Source organism: Clarias gariepinus, chromosome 12 (assembly GCF_024256425.1).
Source record: "Clarias gariepinus isolate MV-2021 ecotype Netherlands chromosome 12, CGAR_prim_01v2, whole genome shotgun sequence".
NCBI classification, from domain to species: domain Eukaryota; kingdom Metazoa; phylum Chordata; class Actinopteri; order Siluriformes; family Clariidae; genus Clarias; species Clarias gariepinus.
Window position 1 is genome coordinate 26,569,142 of NC_071111.1, and position 16,527 is coordinate 26,585,668.

At 38.9% G+C, this 16,527-nt stretch overlaps 1 protein-coding gene across 1 annotated transcript in view; it reads left to right on the forward strand.

Moving 5' to 3' along the window:
* Positions 1 to 16,527, forward strand: part of LOC128533813 (NACHT, LRR and PYD domains-containing protein 12-like) — a 470,287-nt gene that overhangs the window by 138,944 nt on the left and 314,816 nt on the right. The gene's annotated exons all lie outside the window — the stretch shown is intronic.

The following is a 16,527-nucleotide window of genomic DNA, read 5'->3' on the forward strand; positions in this document are numbered from 1 at the left end:
TCGTCTTTGATTCTCACAAAATGGCGCCGATCTAAATGAGCTGAAGAGTAATTGCTGTGCTCACCTTCGTTTGTTCTTGTGGTGTTTTCTAACTGCGCATGTGCAGATTTTACTCCCCCTACTGACCGTTGTGCGGTACTGCAGAAGCAACACAACTCTGTTGCATTAATTTTAATTAACTGAGCAGTGTAAATTTGAAGAATTACTTCTTTTAATTTCTACCGACACAACTCTTTAAATTTTAATGCAAAAACGAAATTTTATTAATTAATTTAAACATAATTACATTCTTTGGACCAACAAATGCCATGTTTCATTTTTTTGAGTGTAGCTTCCCAATAGTTAATAGGATTTTATGTATAAATGCAGATTAATGATAAAGATATGAAACAGTGTTATAAGCTAACGAAAACGGAGCCAAATACATATTAGCAACCATGATCTAAAGCTATCCAAAACAAGGTGAAATACATTAGAACATTTATAAACATTTGTAAACTCCATAAGGCATTAGCTTAGCCACCGGGAAATATCATGTCTGTGCTACATAAGGCAGCATGTTAGCATGATTTACCTAAACTATGTAAATGGCATTGAAAGCCAATGTGTCACACAAGCTGACAAAAGCTAGCTGAAGTGAGGAAAATATTTACTAATATTAGTTTAATATTATCAGAATAAGAGTTATATAAGACTTAATAACTTACCCAGTGTGTCCTCTGTTGGATCTATTCTCTCTTCAAAATGCTCCCGTTCGTCGTCAGAGCCACACAGTCTTCTTCTGAGGTAAATGTAAACTCCTCCCACTTTCCAGAACATTCTGAAGAGTTTCCTCAGATGTGTAGTAGCGCGTGTCATCTTCCAAATGTGCAGAAAAATAAATCTGTGTGTAAACTCAAGCATGTCTTTGTGCGTGTGTTTTTCATGCCGGTGTCTGGGGGCGTGGCCTAGTATGTAAATTACACGGACTGATTTCCGTGTGATTGGCGTGTGGGCGTGTCCTGCCTCGGGTCATTAGCAGATAATGAAGTGCGACAGGAATTCTAAAATTTTTATAACTATAGTTAAATTCCATAACATGCCAATTACATGTGATACCAATTTCACGTGTTCGCACATAAGTTTTTTGCATTTTTTTTTTTAGTTAGTTTTTAGTTATTGCCTTGATAATAGAAAATTTGAGCGCATCATGTATGACAGTTGCCAAAGTGAGATATGAGCTAAAATGATCAGATCCTGCCATGAGCTATATAGGAGACATATCTTGTATGTACATATCGGGCTTATATGTGGATATAAAGAAGCAATACAGGAGACCTATATGGCCTGTATATGCACATATATACACCTCAATTTTGCCTGTATGCAGCATATATATTATAATATATATATGCATATATACTGCATATAGGCTTCATATATGCGCATATATCCTCATATAGGTGAGGATATATGTGCATATATACTGCATATAGGTTCTTTCCATGTGGATAAGCCTCCTGGGTCTCTGTGAGACTGGTGCTACTGGACACTAAAAATATTGTCTTTATCCTTAAATTAAAAGTGAAGAGGTCGGGGAGAAGTGTTTCAGGACACGGATGGAATAGACCGAAGTAATTAATATTGAGGAAGGGCAATACATCCGCATGCGGGGTAACATAAAACACACGCTCTTTGTCGGCTGCACCCGTGCGACCGACGCACTCATACTTAAATTTTTTTATATTTTATACATTTGCGTACTGATACCAGCGGCCCACCAGGGATGGAATAGACCGAAGTAATTAATATTGAGGAAGGGCAATACATCCGCATGCGGGGTAACATAAAACACACGCTCTTTGTCGGCTGCACCCGTGCGACCGACGCCCTCATACTTAAATTTTTTTATATTTTATACATTTGCGTACTGATACCAGCGGCCCACCAGGGAAAACTCCCGGTGCAGATGGCCAGTCTGCCACTGCCTTTTGACACCCCCCTCTCTCTCTCTCACACACACACACACACACACAGCAGACCAAATCGTCATTAGCACATCCCTCCCCCAAACAGCGCAGCCATTTACTTTCTTTCCATTTATTTACATCTGAACTGAGTCGTTTACATAAGTTACTGATCAATAGCTCATCATATCAATTTATTCATACAGATGTACCTGTTTTACATGGAAATTTACAGGCTTGGTACTTGTTAACATTTGTATCAGTTGTGCTCTCACAATGCTCATGTTATATGTGACCGGTCTCTTTTTAAAAAGGTCATATGCAAATAAAAAGGTAGTTCTGGTTCCGGTTCAGTGGAATACCGAGTAGTGTGCATGCTTTTTCCTCCGTATAATTTCATATAAATTGCCGGTTATCATACGCAAGAATGGCTGTGTCAACAGTACTGAATGATTTACTCTGACAGAGCCATAAGAACCGGACACATAAAGTTTTGTAAATTCGTTTAATGTTTAACTTGTATTTCATAAGGTTTTGCCAGCGGTGGTACAGCGCAACGGGAGTCATTATTTACTATTAAAGAAAATTATGATGATCTGTCACGGCGTGCGCCTGTGATGGGTGTGCGCCCAAATCTACTATCGCTACTCGCTCACTCCGTAGGCTCACTGAATAGGCGGCAAAGGGACGGAGCCGCCTATTCGTGTCGGCTGGCGATAATTAACATTAATATGATATCGGGCTTGCTCCACATTATAAAAGCAAGGCTTTTATAATGTGTAGTCCGAGGTCCGGGAAGTACGTGATGTGGTGAAGAATAGGAGAGTTGCATGTGAGTGGTGTGATGTGATGCGCCCCAGGGACTTTAAATAAGGACGCTGGAATTCCGCCCTTTGATTCCCGCACTGAGGACAGCGCGAGAAAGAGCTGCGCGATGTGTATAAATCAATGTGTGTGTGTGTGTGTGTGTGTATAATGTGAAATTTTATTTGATATAGGTATATATTAACTCATGCTAGGGTACTTTTACTACGCTAAATTTATAAATTACACTCAAAGTATCAAATCCAACTATGAAGTCTGATTTAATTGTTATAATTGTTAAATATAACTTAAACAGCTAAATGTTGTGTATAGTTAAATATACACAATAAATTAATAATTGCGTTTGCTTTACATTTGAGCACTCATGTGTAAATAGCTTTTTCATTGCATATATACTACCATATTATATATTTGTTTCTAATACTGTTTTATTCATATTTTAAAATGTAACCTACGTATCTACAGTATAAGCATATTTAACTACTTCAGCAATGAATGAGAAATTTGGTCGGTCTGGCTTTTAAATAAAGTTCTTATTTAATACAATTTTATTATTTAATTAATTATCTTATTATAAACATGATTCTTATTCTCTATATTTTTGTCGAGTATAGTCCTTCATGTCTGCATTTTTCCGCACGCATTTATCATCCTTTTGATCAAAACGCTGCCTTTTAGTAAGGCTGTCGGTTTATACACGCCGATGAATGAATTTTAGATGAATTTTAAAAGCGTCTTTTTAGGCCGAAATATTATTTTTTATTTGTGACATTATCCTCTCCTTCAAACGTGCTTCCAACCAACCAACTCTGGAATGTAGGATCTCCAATAAAATTTCCCTCTCGGATATTAAATGGCATAAAGCCTGGCTTTTGCCTAATAAATACTGCATCTCTAACAAAAAAAAAATCTCTGATTCATTTGTTTGTTAAGTGTGAGAAAATTCTTAACTCTTTTAAAAGACCACCTTTTGAACCACCGTAATGTATCTCACACCTTTACTTTTAAAGATATAATCTTTTATTATAAAAATGCGGAAAATAAACCACTTGAATTTGTTGTTAATTATTTTATTTTACTTGCAAAATACTTTATACATAAACAGAGAATTAAAAAGGAACAATTGTATTTCCATCTTTTCCTTCTAGAAATGACCTAAATTTTAAACTCTCTTAAATTCATTCAATTTAATAAAAAGAATAATATACTTTTAGATTATTAGGATATTATTTTTAATTGTCTCTTGCTACATCTTTTCACGGTTTATACTTAATATCAATCCTCTCGTGTATTTTAACCTTTCTTTGGACTCTTTGCGCATAACATCAGCACTTTGGGCAATGGCCGGTAATCGAACCCGGGCCTTTTGCATGGCAGGCGAATCACCTACCACTGAGCCACCAGTGCCCATGTATATTTAAAGCGCATAAACACAATAAAACTATAATGTTTTAGGCTAACATATCATACATCTTTGTATAACGTCTTTTTGCACACATGCGCGGGTGCGTTACAATAATAATAATAATAATAACAATAATAAATTCGGAGAACTACTACAGCTAATAATAATAATAATTCTGAATGAAGAAAGCGCAGTCAAAGAAGTACCATCATTGAAGGAGAGAAGAAAATGAAAAATAAATACATATCAGTTTGAGCTTGACACGTTTATGAGCTCTGTCGCTTGCTGTCAAGCGCCTAAGAGACACAACACATTTTCGGCTTCAGTAGACACACGATACTTCAGACTGAAACACGACTGCCCTCTACAGGTAATGAAGGGCATTTTCACAGCTTGCTGAGGCAAGTCGCGGGATACCTTTTTTGAAAACGTGCGTTTTTAAAGGCCAGATCTGTAAAGACTGATGCTCAGTGGCGGCGACTAGCGTCTTGAGCTGAAACTATGCTAAGAGTGAGTTAAGGTTGGTCCAGACCAACCTTACGAACGTGTGACTTACCTAAGAGATACTTAGCGAACTTAGCGCCATACCGTTAAAAGAGAGGTTAAGGTATAACTTAAGAACTACTTAGTGATAAAAATCTTTCGATAAATCGGGCCCTGAACAATATAACCGGGTGACAAACAAACTTTTCATGAAACTAAACAACAGACGTGTGACCAAAGTGCAGTGCATTCTGGGAAAGTGGATAAAGAAAAAAACAGACAACACAAAACATGAAATAGAGTCCATGGTCGCAAGGCACCCTCTAGCGGTTTCCACTGACAGCGACATAAGCCCGATTTGTACGGGACTATCTCTTTGCACACCAATAATGTCTTGTGTAACGCCCACATGTAAAACACAGACACTCCTATCTCTGTAATAAACATGAAGATGTTAGTCCCGTCCAAATGCACACATTAAATGACAGACGTCATCTGAAAAAAATTCTAACTCAAACGTCATTTGGAAAACTAGTCCCATCCAAATAGGGCTATAATGTGTTGCACTTCTTACAGTAGTTAAAAAAATTAAAGATTAAGATGAAAATTAGCTGTAATGTAACTCTGAAAATACTGTACTTCTAATTGCAATGTTTTTGTTTAATATTGCCACAAAGAACAAATTTAAAGTAAGTAAAAATATACGTTTCTATTAAAATTAGAAATAAATCTAAAAAGTAATCTCATTTAACATAAAAGTGCACCCTTTACAGGACATGTAGCCTCACATTTTACAACAGATTTTTAAACTTAAAATGCTCAATTGGCAACTGTTTTAACATATTTTTTAATATCAACTTTTAAAAGCTTTTTGTTTGACATTAGGACATTTACAGATATATTCAAACATATTGAGACATGCAGTGCTGTGAAAAAGTATTTAATCCCCTTCCTGAGTTTTCATTTTTTTGCATATTTGCCACTTAAATAATTAGGATCATCAAATAAATTTAAATATTACACAAAGATAACCCAAAGTAAATCAAAAATACAGTTTTTAATGATTTCATTTATTAAGAGAAAAGGCTCTCCAAATCTTTCTGGCCCTATATGAAAAAGTAATTGCTCCCTTGCTAAGTCATAAATGAACTCTGATTTTTGGAAAGTTGAGTTAAATTTCACTTGCCACACCCAGTCCTGCTGAAACAAGAAATCACATAAATAATACCTGTCTGTTTTTATGTGAAGCATGCTAACAGTGGCACAACCAATTATTAGGTTTGGGGGCAGTTACTTTTTCACCTAGGGCCAGACTTTCTTATCTCCAGCCTTCCTAACACCTTCAAGAGCAGGACATGATTTATTGAGTTGTTATTAGAGTTCAGTAGAGTTTAGCCACATTTTAGAAGACTCACAATATAAGAATATTTAAAACATTTGCTCCTACAAATGTTTTATTGTCTCTTTTATTAGTATTTGCTGGTTATTTTCTTGATGGTTTATTCTCTCTATTACTACTTGCTGGTGCACCTTATTTACAGTTTCATTCCCACCTGTACAATCATCATGCATAAGTATGTAGGAGAGATATTTAACTTTTCCTTTTTCGTCACTGCAATTCTTGCTTGTATGATATGTTAATTGACTGCTGTAACGATACAGTTTCCTAGTTAGCTATCTGTCTATCTATTTAATTTAAAAGGAAAAGATGTTTAGTTTAGTGTGCACCTAAGGAAATATCTGTATATAGAATTATGTTTAGTGTGCAACTAAGATTTTTTTTTATTATTTATTACTCTTTTCCTTTCCTCCTGTAAATGACTCTAAGCAACTGTAGCCAAGTACAGTAAAACCTTGGATTACGAGCATAATTTGTTCCGGAAGAGGACTCATATTCCAAAACACTCGTGAACCAAATCGAAGAACAGCCCCAAAAAATAAATACATAAACATAATTAACACAAAATATGAAGTAAAAATAAAACAAATTAACCTCCACTTTAACTTTTACCTAAAAAAGTAAAAATAAATCCCAACAGATAAGTGTTTCCGTTTCTGCGCGCAGGCGTTGTGTGTGTGTGTGTGAATCTAAAGTAAGCTCCCCTCTCCCTCTCCTCATCTTACACAGTTACCCTTTCTCCACTCTTTTCACACACACGTGCACAACGGAAACACTGTTTTATTAGAAACATAAACAAGAAATATCTCTAATGACACTCGATTGAGCGACACACTAACGGAATCACTGCTGTAAAGTAAAAATAAAACAAATTAACCTGCATGGGGGCGTAATTATAATTTTGAGTGTTGTCCAGGACTTGTCTTTTGTATTTGTATTTGGTTAAAAGCACTGTTTTGTTATTTTTTTATTTTTTATTTTTTTCCCCCTGCTGTTTGTTTGTTTTTGTAGGATGGCAGATGAGGATATGACAGTTCAGCTTAGGGCACTTACTGAATTGGTGCAACAACTCCAGGTAGAAAATGCTAAACTTGGATCAGAGGTAAGTCAGAGATCGTCCTTCGTTTCTTCAGATATTCTTTCGATGGGGCAACAGCAGACCTCCTCGGCTGGTCCTGGCGTTTCAGATGGTGCATCTATATCAAGTCCGGTAGGCACCATAGAGCGTTATGTGTATATACCAAGGGAACGTAAATGTCCTAGATTTTCTGGAAAAATAACCCAGGATTCCCTGACAGTAGAAGATTGGGTCAAGGAGGTCCGATGTCATTTATCTATGCGCCCAATTTTACGTGCTGAGCAGGCTTTGGCCATTTTTTATTTACTGGATGGTGAAGCTAGGACGGAAATTAGGTTTCATCCGGTTTCTGAGCGAGATGACCCTGAAAAGATATTTACTATTCTGATTGGTATTTATAGGTGTTCGCGGTCTTATATTAGTCTTTAGAAGCAGAACTTGAAGGGGAATCATTGAGAGAGTATACTCATGCTCTCATGTCACTCATGGATGTGATCAAAAGGAAAGATCCAGCGTGTTTTGCTAACCCCGATACAGTTCTCCGTGATCAGTTTATAGAATTTGTTAGAGATGGTATGCTTCGTCGTGAGTTACGACGTCAGGTTAGATTAGATCCCACCTTGAGCTTTCTAGATGCCCGACAGGAAGCCTTGCGTTGGGTAGAGCAGGGCGAAAACCCTTGTATACAACGACGTTGTGCCCAGTCTTGTAGTATTACTAATGTTACAGATCTTTTAGTGCAGTTTAATGCCATTGTACGTAAGCCCCCAGATGAGTTAACAGAAGTTAAAGAAAGTCTTTGTAAACAGCTGGCTCAGTTAGATACTATTCTTAACCCTGGGATGCACAAGTGGGTCAAAAATGACCCGGAGAGGTCATTTTCTTGCAATATCTTTGTAATAAAAAGTTGTTATCTTTTTATATTCCAGGTATTCCTCAAATAACACGTTTTGATATCATTCCATTAAAATGTTTAAGTTACCTCTTATACTTTTTAAGAAATTATAATATTTGTATTACTACCCCAAGTTTCCATAAGTGGGTCAAAAATGACCCACATGCATTTCCCATACAATTTCATTGGAACCTTAAGTCAAGTCAAAGTTTGTCACATACATAACTATACATGTACAACATGTAGTGAAATGTATTGCATACAACCATCAGCCTCATCTAACAATCTGACAATAACATTTATTACATTCTAAATGTAGCAATGGCACACATGAAATTAGTAATAGCATGTACACTTGAATTGTCTACACACCCCTAACCCTAAATTTAAGTCCGCTCTACAATTTTTAGGCTCCCTACGATGGTTGTATAGGTGGTTTACACAGGGAGACAACCAGGGGAAGAAGTTCAGAAGAATCTGGGGGAGAACATTGTCCGGCAGTTGTGCAGTAGATTTAGAAACACAGGTCGCAACATCACCACAGATAACTTTTTCACCAGTGTGCCTCTTGCGCAGCATCTCCTGGAAATGGATCTCACTATTGTGGGGACTCTACAGCAGAACAAGCCAGGGAGGTTCACAGCACAAAGTTTGGATTCAATGGCAGCATTACTATGGCCAGCTACGTCAGAAAGAAAGGAATGGCTGTTGTCCTCCTGAGCACGATGCACCACAATAAAATGGTGGATGAAAACACCAGAAAGAAAAAAACAGAAGTGATCACATTTTATAACAAGACCAAAGGAGGTGTTGACACCATGGACCAGATGGTTGGCACCTACACCTGCAAGCGACAAACACAGAGGTGGCCCATGGTGCTGTGGTACAACATCCTTGACATTGCCACCCTAAATGCCTATACCTTTTTCACGACTCAGCACCCTGAATTCAACAGAGGTATCACCAATGCACGACGACTCTTCCTCAAAGAGCTCTCAAAGGAGCTTGTCACACCACACATGAGGAGTCGACTGGAAGGCTGCCCACAACTGCAAACCCCGATTATTGAAGCAATGGGAAGGTGTGAAGTGACAAAACCCACAACCCAGCTAAAGGACAGAAGCAGACAGGGCCAACTGAAGAGAAAGAGGTGTCAGATCTGCCCAAGTAACAAAGATTGCAAAGTCAGCAATAGGTGTGGGAAGTGCAATGTGCCTGTGTGCAATGATCACAGCCAGAAACAGGTAGTCTGTCACAACTGCATGCAGTAAGGAGACAAGAAGGCAAAACAGGGACTATCACATCAAACGCTTTGGCAAACACGGAGACTTACCTTCAAGAGAATAGAAAAGAGTGAGGAACTGTCAATGACCAGACATTTACACACATACACATAATGAATGTTGACATTGTTCTAATGCTGTCCTGTATAATATTCATTTTTTAATTATCAAAATGTTCAAAATCTGTAATAAAGTGAAAAATAATACAATTTCAAATATGAAATCATTTTTGTGTGGTCTAAAATGTAATACAGACTATGTTGCAATTCATTATTCACAACCAAAATGACAAAAATAGCATAAAACACATTAACTTTTATAGGTGGGTCAAAAATGACCCATTTATGGAAGAGTGTAGGGTCATATCACTCGTGCATCATAGGGTTAAGCGTTTAGAGTCCTCTGTCCCTCAAGCTGTTTCACAATTGTTTACCACCAGCTCCTTCCGCTTCTAGGGTTGGGGTTTGTAGCCAACATTATCATTATCATCCAGATGGTAGACCTATATGTTTGCGTTGTAATCAACCTGGTCATATTGCAAGATTTTGTAAAATCGAATTGGGTACAACACCCAGGGTAGCCGGCAGGACCAAGGTCTTCTGCTCAGTCATCAGAAAACTAGTGCCCCCGGCAGCATTGCCCATGTGCCGGGTGGGGAATCCCTGGGCAACTCCTCCGTAGAGGGGCTTTTGGTAAATGTCCAACAGTAGAGATTATGCTTGGTGGGGTGACTGTCGCATGCCTGCTGGACACAGGATCTATGGTGACCACGGTTACCCTGAAATTTTATGAGCAATATTTGCAACCCCAGCTCCAGTTTCAGTTGCAACCATGTCAGTGGTTTAAGCTTAAGGCAGCCAATGGCTTGGATATTCCTTATTTGAGGTATTTAGAGACAACCATAGGCATACTTGGTAAGACCCTGCCCAAGATGGGCATCTTGGTAGTGAAAAATACTTCCGATTCTGCTACCAAGTCAAGGAGAGAACAGGTGCTCCAAAAACAATTCTTGGTAACAACTATTTTTGGAGCATGGGGCTAGGTTATTTGATTCTCCTTTTGTGCAACATGCAGGGAAAGTATGGCAGAGAGCTTTTTCTAAATGTCACCTCTGGGAACGTACCAGTCGTTAATGTGGGGAGCCAAGATCGTTGGCTTTAGCCAAAGACTATACTTGGAGAATTGCATATTGTTCAGTCACCCGTTTTAAAATCTTCTGTCCAGTTTCACGTACAGAATGATGATTCTGAGGAAGTAGCCCTTATTCAGTCAGTTGAAGTTGAGAGTAACCCTAATGTTGATTTTTCCCATCTCACTTGGCCCACGCTGTCTGGTTCAGAAGATCAGCAAGCTCAAGCATTACTTGAGAAATATGCTAATGTATTCAGCCAGGGTGATGGAGATTTGGGCTGCACTAATTTACTTCAGCATACTATCCCGTTGTTAGACGATGTACCCCTGCGCCAGCGTTATCGTCGTCTGCCCCCTTTGCAGTATGATCTTGTCAAGATTCATATTCAAGAACTGGTTGAACAAGGTATAGTAAAGCCCAGTTGCAGACCGTATGCCTCACCTATAGTGGTAGTTCAAAAAAGGATGGTTCTATTCGGTTATGCGTAGTTTATCGACAACTTAATGCAAAAACTTGTAAGGATGCTTTTCCTTTGCCTCGAATAGAGGAGACGTTGGATGCGCTTAGTGGGGCCAAGTGGTTCAGTACATTGGACCTGGCAAGTGGTTATAATCAGGTTTCCGTAGCCCCTCAAGATAGGGAAAAGACTGCGTTTAGCACACCCTTTGGGTTATTTGAATTCAATCGTATGCCGTTTGGGTTGTGCAACACGCCAAGTATTTCCAGCGGCTCATGGAGCGCATTTTTTGGTGATCAAAGTCGTCATGCTCTTTTGTTATATCTGGATGATATTGTAATTTTTTCTAGTACATTTGACCAACATCCTGAGCGGTTGGAGGTGGTATTGAGCCGGCTTTAAACTCATAATTTGAAAGTGAAATTGAAGAAGTGAAGAATATTTTTTTCATATTTGGGTCATGTGATATCAGCGGCCGGGGTGGCCACTGACCCCGAAAAGATCAGGGCTGTTGCAGAATGGAGCCGTCCTAATTCAGTAAGAGAGTTGAGGTCATTTCTTGGTTTTGCATCATATTATCGTCGGTTTGTGGAGGGGTTTGCGGGATTGGCGGCTCCCTTGCATAAATTAGTTGGGGTTCTACAGGACACCCGAAACCGGGCTGTATCCTCTGGGCAGAGTTCTTTTGAACAGCATTGGAATGACACTTGTGAAAAGTCTTTTAGTGACTTAAAAGAACGGCTTATCCAGGCTCCCGTTTTAGGATATGCTGATTTTACTCGTCCTTTTATCCTAGAGACTGATGCCAGTAACCTAGGTCTGGTCTCTCAAGAACAAGGGGGGCTTCGGAGACCTATTGCTTTTGCTAGTCGAGGACTTCGGCTAAGTGAGAGAAATATGACTAATTATAATGCAATGAAGCTGGAGCTCTTGGCCCTTAAATGGGCAATGACCGAAAAGTTTAGAGAATATCTCCTTGGTCATAAGGTGACTGTTTATACTGATAACAATCCATTATCCATTATCTTGAGTCAGCAAAATTGGGGGCGGTTGAACAGCGCTGGGTTTCCCAACTTGCTTTATTTGATTATAAGATCATGTACCGGCCAGGTACAGCAAAACGCAATGCAGATGCGCTTTTAAGGCTCTCTTTACAGTCTACAGATTAGTCTGCTTATGTGTCATCAGGTATTGCTGTCCCTTTATCATTTTCTATGCAGGAGAGACCACCTGGACTGGGCCCCCAGGTGGTGGAAGCATTAATGGTGAATGCTGTCCCTGCTCGGAATAAGGCTGACCTGAAAGCATTGCAGGCTGCAGATCCGTATATCAAGGTCTTCTTCCAATTTTGGGTACCGGAGCGGTGTCCCACAGCCGCAGAGTTGAAGGCGATGTCAAGGGGGGTTCAACAGTTGGTAAGACAGTGGCCTCGGATGCGTGAGGTAGATGGGGTCCTGTATAGGGTAGTTCAGATACCATCTTCTAGAGAGTTTGTGTGGCAGCTGTTATTGCCCAAAGGGCTCCAAGGAGAAGTGCTCACTAGCCTTCATGACATTCACGGACATCAAGGAGTAAAGAGCAATACATCTCTTATACGTCAAAGGTGCTATTGGCCTAATATGTGGCAAGATGTGAAGAAATGGTGCATGGAGTGTGAACGTTACAGTGTCACAACCCAAAGTGAGAACATTTTTGGGGAGTTTGTTAGCTAGTAGACCTCTGGAAATCATTACAATCGATTTAACAGTCTTGGACAGAGCGAGTAATGGGCAGGAAAACATTCTAGTCATGACAGATGTGTTTTCCAAATTCACACAAGCTTATCCCACACCTGACCAAAGAGCAAGTACAGTGGCTAAGATCTTAACAAAAAAGTGGTTTTATGTGTATGGCGTACCGAAAAGAATTCACTCTGACCAGGGGCGCAGTTTTGAGGGGGAATTGTTGAGGCGTTTGTGTGATATGTATGGCGTTACAAAAAGTAGAACAACTCCATATCATCCTGACGGGAATGGCCAATGCGAAAGATTTAATCGGACATTGCATGATTTGCTTCCTACTTTGCCATTAGAACAGAAACGAAAGTGGCCACAATTGTTGCCACAGCTCCTCTTTGCATACAATACAACGGTGCACCAGTCGACTCAACATTCTCCTTATGAGCTAATGTTTGGGCAGAAGCCTAAATTACCTGTTGACCATCTGCTTGGCAGTAGTGATGAAGCTGGAGTAGAGTGTACTCGGTTAGATTGGGTTGCTCAGCATCAAGAGTTTTTGACTTCTATTTATACTAGTGCCCGAAGGCATTTGGAAACTGCAGCTGAGCGGCGAAGGGCTAACTTCCCTGAGTCGGTACCGATACTGCCCTCGGGCACTTTAGTTTACTGTAGAAATCACTTTCAGGGCCGACATAAGATCCAAGATATCTAGAGTTCTACTGTGTTTGAAATCGTGAGTTGTAATGATGAAGTGGGGACCTTAAAGTTAGACCTTATGGAAAAGATGGTCCTGATAAGGTGATTCATTGTTTGGAGCTTAAACTAGTTCCCCATGGCATAGATAGATCTCATCAATCTACTAGCAATGTATCATTCTCCTCTTCTGGTCCCAGTAGGGAAGCAAGTTTTGAGGACGTGGAAGTGGGCAGTCCACCACAAGTAGCAGTGGTCCATACTAGAATAAGTGCCCCGGCCGAATCTGGCCCACCGTTATCTAACCCTAGTGGCAGCCATAGTGACTATTAAAAAGCAATGGTGTATATGTAGCCAAGCCACTAAGAGGCGATGTTGAACCTACGATGGTAGACAGGACTATCTTTAAATGCTCACTTCCGATTAGCAGCATTTCAATTGTTTGGCATGCATGTGGTTGTCCGTCGCTGGAAGAACAATTGCGGGTAGGTTTTCTTTTGTTTAATGTGTTTTTTTTGTTGAAGCGTTTCTCTGAAGAATGGTTTGTAAACATGTAATCGCTTCCCAGTTGATTTTCAGATGTGCGTTTTAGACATTTTCATGCTGGTTATTCTGAATTAAATATGTTGTGCATACTGAATGATCAACACTGCATATTGCACGTGAGTGTTAGTGTGCTGCATGTGGAGGTTGATGATCTGTGGTAGGTCGTTTTATTGTGTAAAGTGATGATTAGAATATTCTTGTATGCACTTATTTACCATCCTTTTAAATGATTGTCAAAACCCTTTTCTTTTTTTAGGAAGTGTATTGTGATGGTTATAGCCCCTTTATGGTGTATGTGTATGATCAGCTAACCATTTTTTAAGTAATTATTTTAATGGTTATTGTGGATAGGATAGCTAGCATTTTTAACATTGATTGATAGATATATAGACAGTGGGCTCCATTTGAAATGGTAATGCTTGTTTTTGTGTAATTCTTAATTGTTCAATTTAAGAATAGGGGATTGAAACATGGACTGACAAATTGTGTTTTGCTGCTTAATGTTGTTTTCTTTTTTCTTTAGAATTTGTTTCTGTCCAGCTTAAGTTGATCACTGTTTTTCCCACCTTCATTTCTTTTCTTTTGTATTTTGTTTTGTGAATATTATAATTTTGAGTGTTGCCCAGGACTTGTCTTTTGTATTTGTATATTAGTTCTTTTTGTGCCCTAGCAAAGCATTGACGTACAGGCTTGCTCAGTGTGATTACGGAAGAGGGGTACTCTCACTTCCACATGTACAACTCTTAGGAGTCGGCGGACCCGCCGATGGGCACACGTGCATTTTTTTCTGGTAACCGTGAAAAGAGTTTAAAATGCTCCGTCATGCTTGATCATACACATAAGTGTAGTACATCATTTGAATCTGTAAAGGGTCTTTTTTTATTTATGTATACTCACAATATCCACAAAACATTGTGCTTTTGTAAAATAAAGAAAATAAACAGGGTGCGCTTTCAGCCGTCTCAGTCTCCGCAAAAATCTTTTTGAAACACGTCACTAAACTGACCTGAAACTCCACAAATACTGCACAGACACACATGAGAAATATATCTATAGAAAGCTTTAAAGGGTCTACTTTTAAATGATGCAAGTCACATTGAAAACTAATATTCTCAGTTTATGTAATGCATATAAAACCGAGGAGAGGCACAGAATTTCTGTCGCACTTCATTATCTGCTAATGACCCGAGTCAGGACACGCCCACACGCCATTCACACGGAAAACAGTCACAGGGTAATCTACATACAAGGCCACGCCCCCCTGGGCAACGGCACGAAAACACACACACACACAGACCGTTGAAAACACAGAGTTTCCACAAAGATTCACTGCGTTTTTCTGCACTTTTTGGAAGATGGCGCGCGCTACAGAATGTTCTGGAAGCTTCAGAATGTTCTGGACAGTGAGGAAGAGTTTACATTTTCCTCAGAAGAAGATTGTGTGACTCTGACGCATTTTGAAGAGAGAACTTATCCAGCAGAGGACATTCAAGCAAGCTGCTATGACAATGGGTAAGTTATTAAGTCTTATATAACTCTTATTCTGATAATATTAAACTAATATTAGTAAATATTTTCCTTACTTCAGCTAGCTTTAGTCAGCTTATGTGACACATTGGCTTTCAATGCCATTTACATAGTTAGTAAGTAGTGTAGCATGTAGATAACACTGCTAACATGTTGGCTTATGTAGCAAACTTTCCCGGTGGCTAAGCTAATGTCTTGTGGAGTTTACAGATGTTTATAAATGTTCTAATGTATTTCACCTGGGTTTTGGATAGCTTAAGATTATGGTTACTAATATATATTTAGCTCCGTTTTGGTTAGCTTAGAACACTGCTATTGGTAATGTTATTTAGCACAAACAAGCTAGCTCCAGTTGGCTTAAATACTGCCTTATGTAGCTAAGAGATGTTTATGAATATTTCTGTGGTGTACATGTATATAATTCCTTTTGTTTAGTTTGTGTTTACAAATACCTGCTTAGGTGTAAATGTTTAGAATGTGTTAAATATGTGTGTAAAGCATGTCCAGTGGATGGTGTTTGCTAATGCCTAGGGTGTAAATGTTTGAGATGCACTACATGGTCTATGGGCTATCAACTGATATTTGTCAAGCCTATTGTCCATAAACATACAGGTGGTAGTCACGCGGTATTCTGGTCTTACCGCCACGCCTTATGGTGGCAGCATTTTGGTTTGTGCATTTGCTGGCTTTTACCGCTGAGTGGCGATATATAACTATAGACTGATGCCTCGGGCATCAGTTCATTCTCTCAAAAATTAATGAGTCGCAGCTCCTTTAGAGCTGCACGTAGTAGCGGACAAAAAATCAAGTGAAACATTGTAGTTAAACGAATTCATAATCACAGTATTAAAATTACAGTACAAATTTAAAATTTTAATTAAATTAAATCTTATTAAGATCGAATTTAAGCAAAGTAAATGTCACCACTGTGAGCCTTTAGATTTTATCATATGTAATTAGAAAAGATACGCATGTATGTTTTATTGTCATCTTATATTTTATGTTCTTTAAATTTGTAGTAGATTTATTAACTGAAATAAACGAAAATACATGACCAAAAAAAAAAACATTGTCAGGACGTGCTACTGCGTCAGCAGATGTCGATGTGTTTTTGCGTTATTATAAGAATTAAATGCAGTA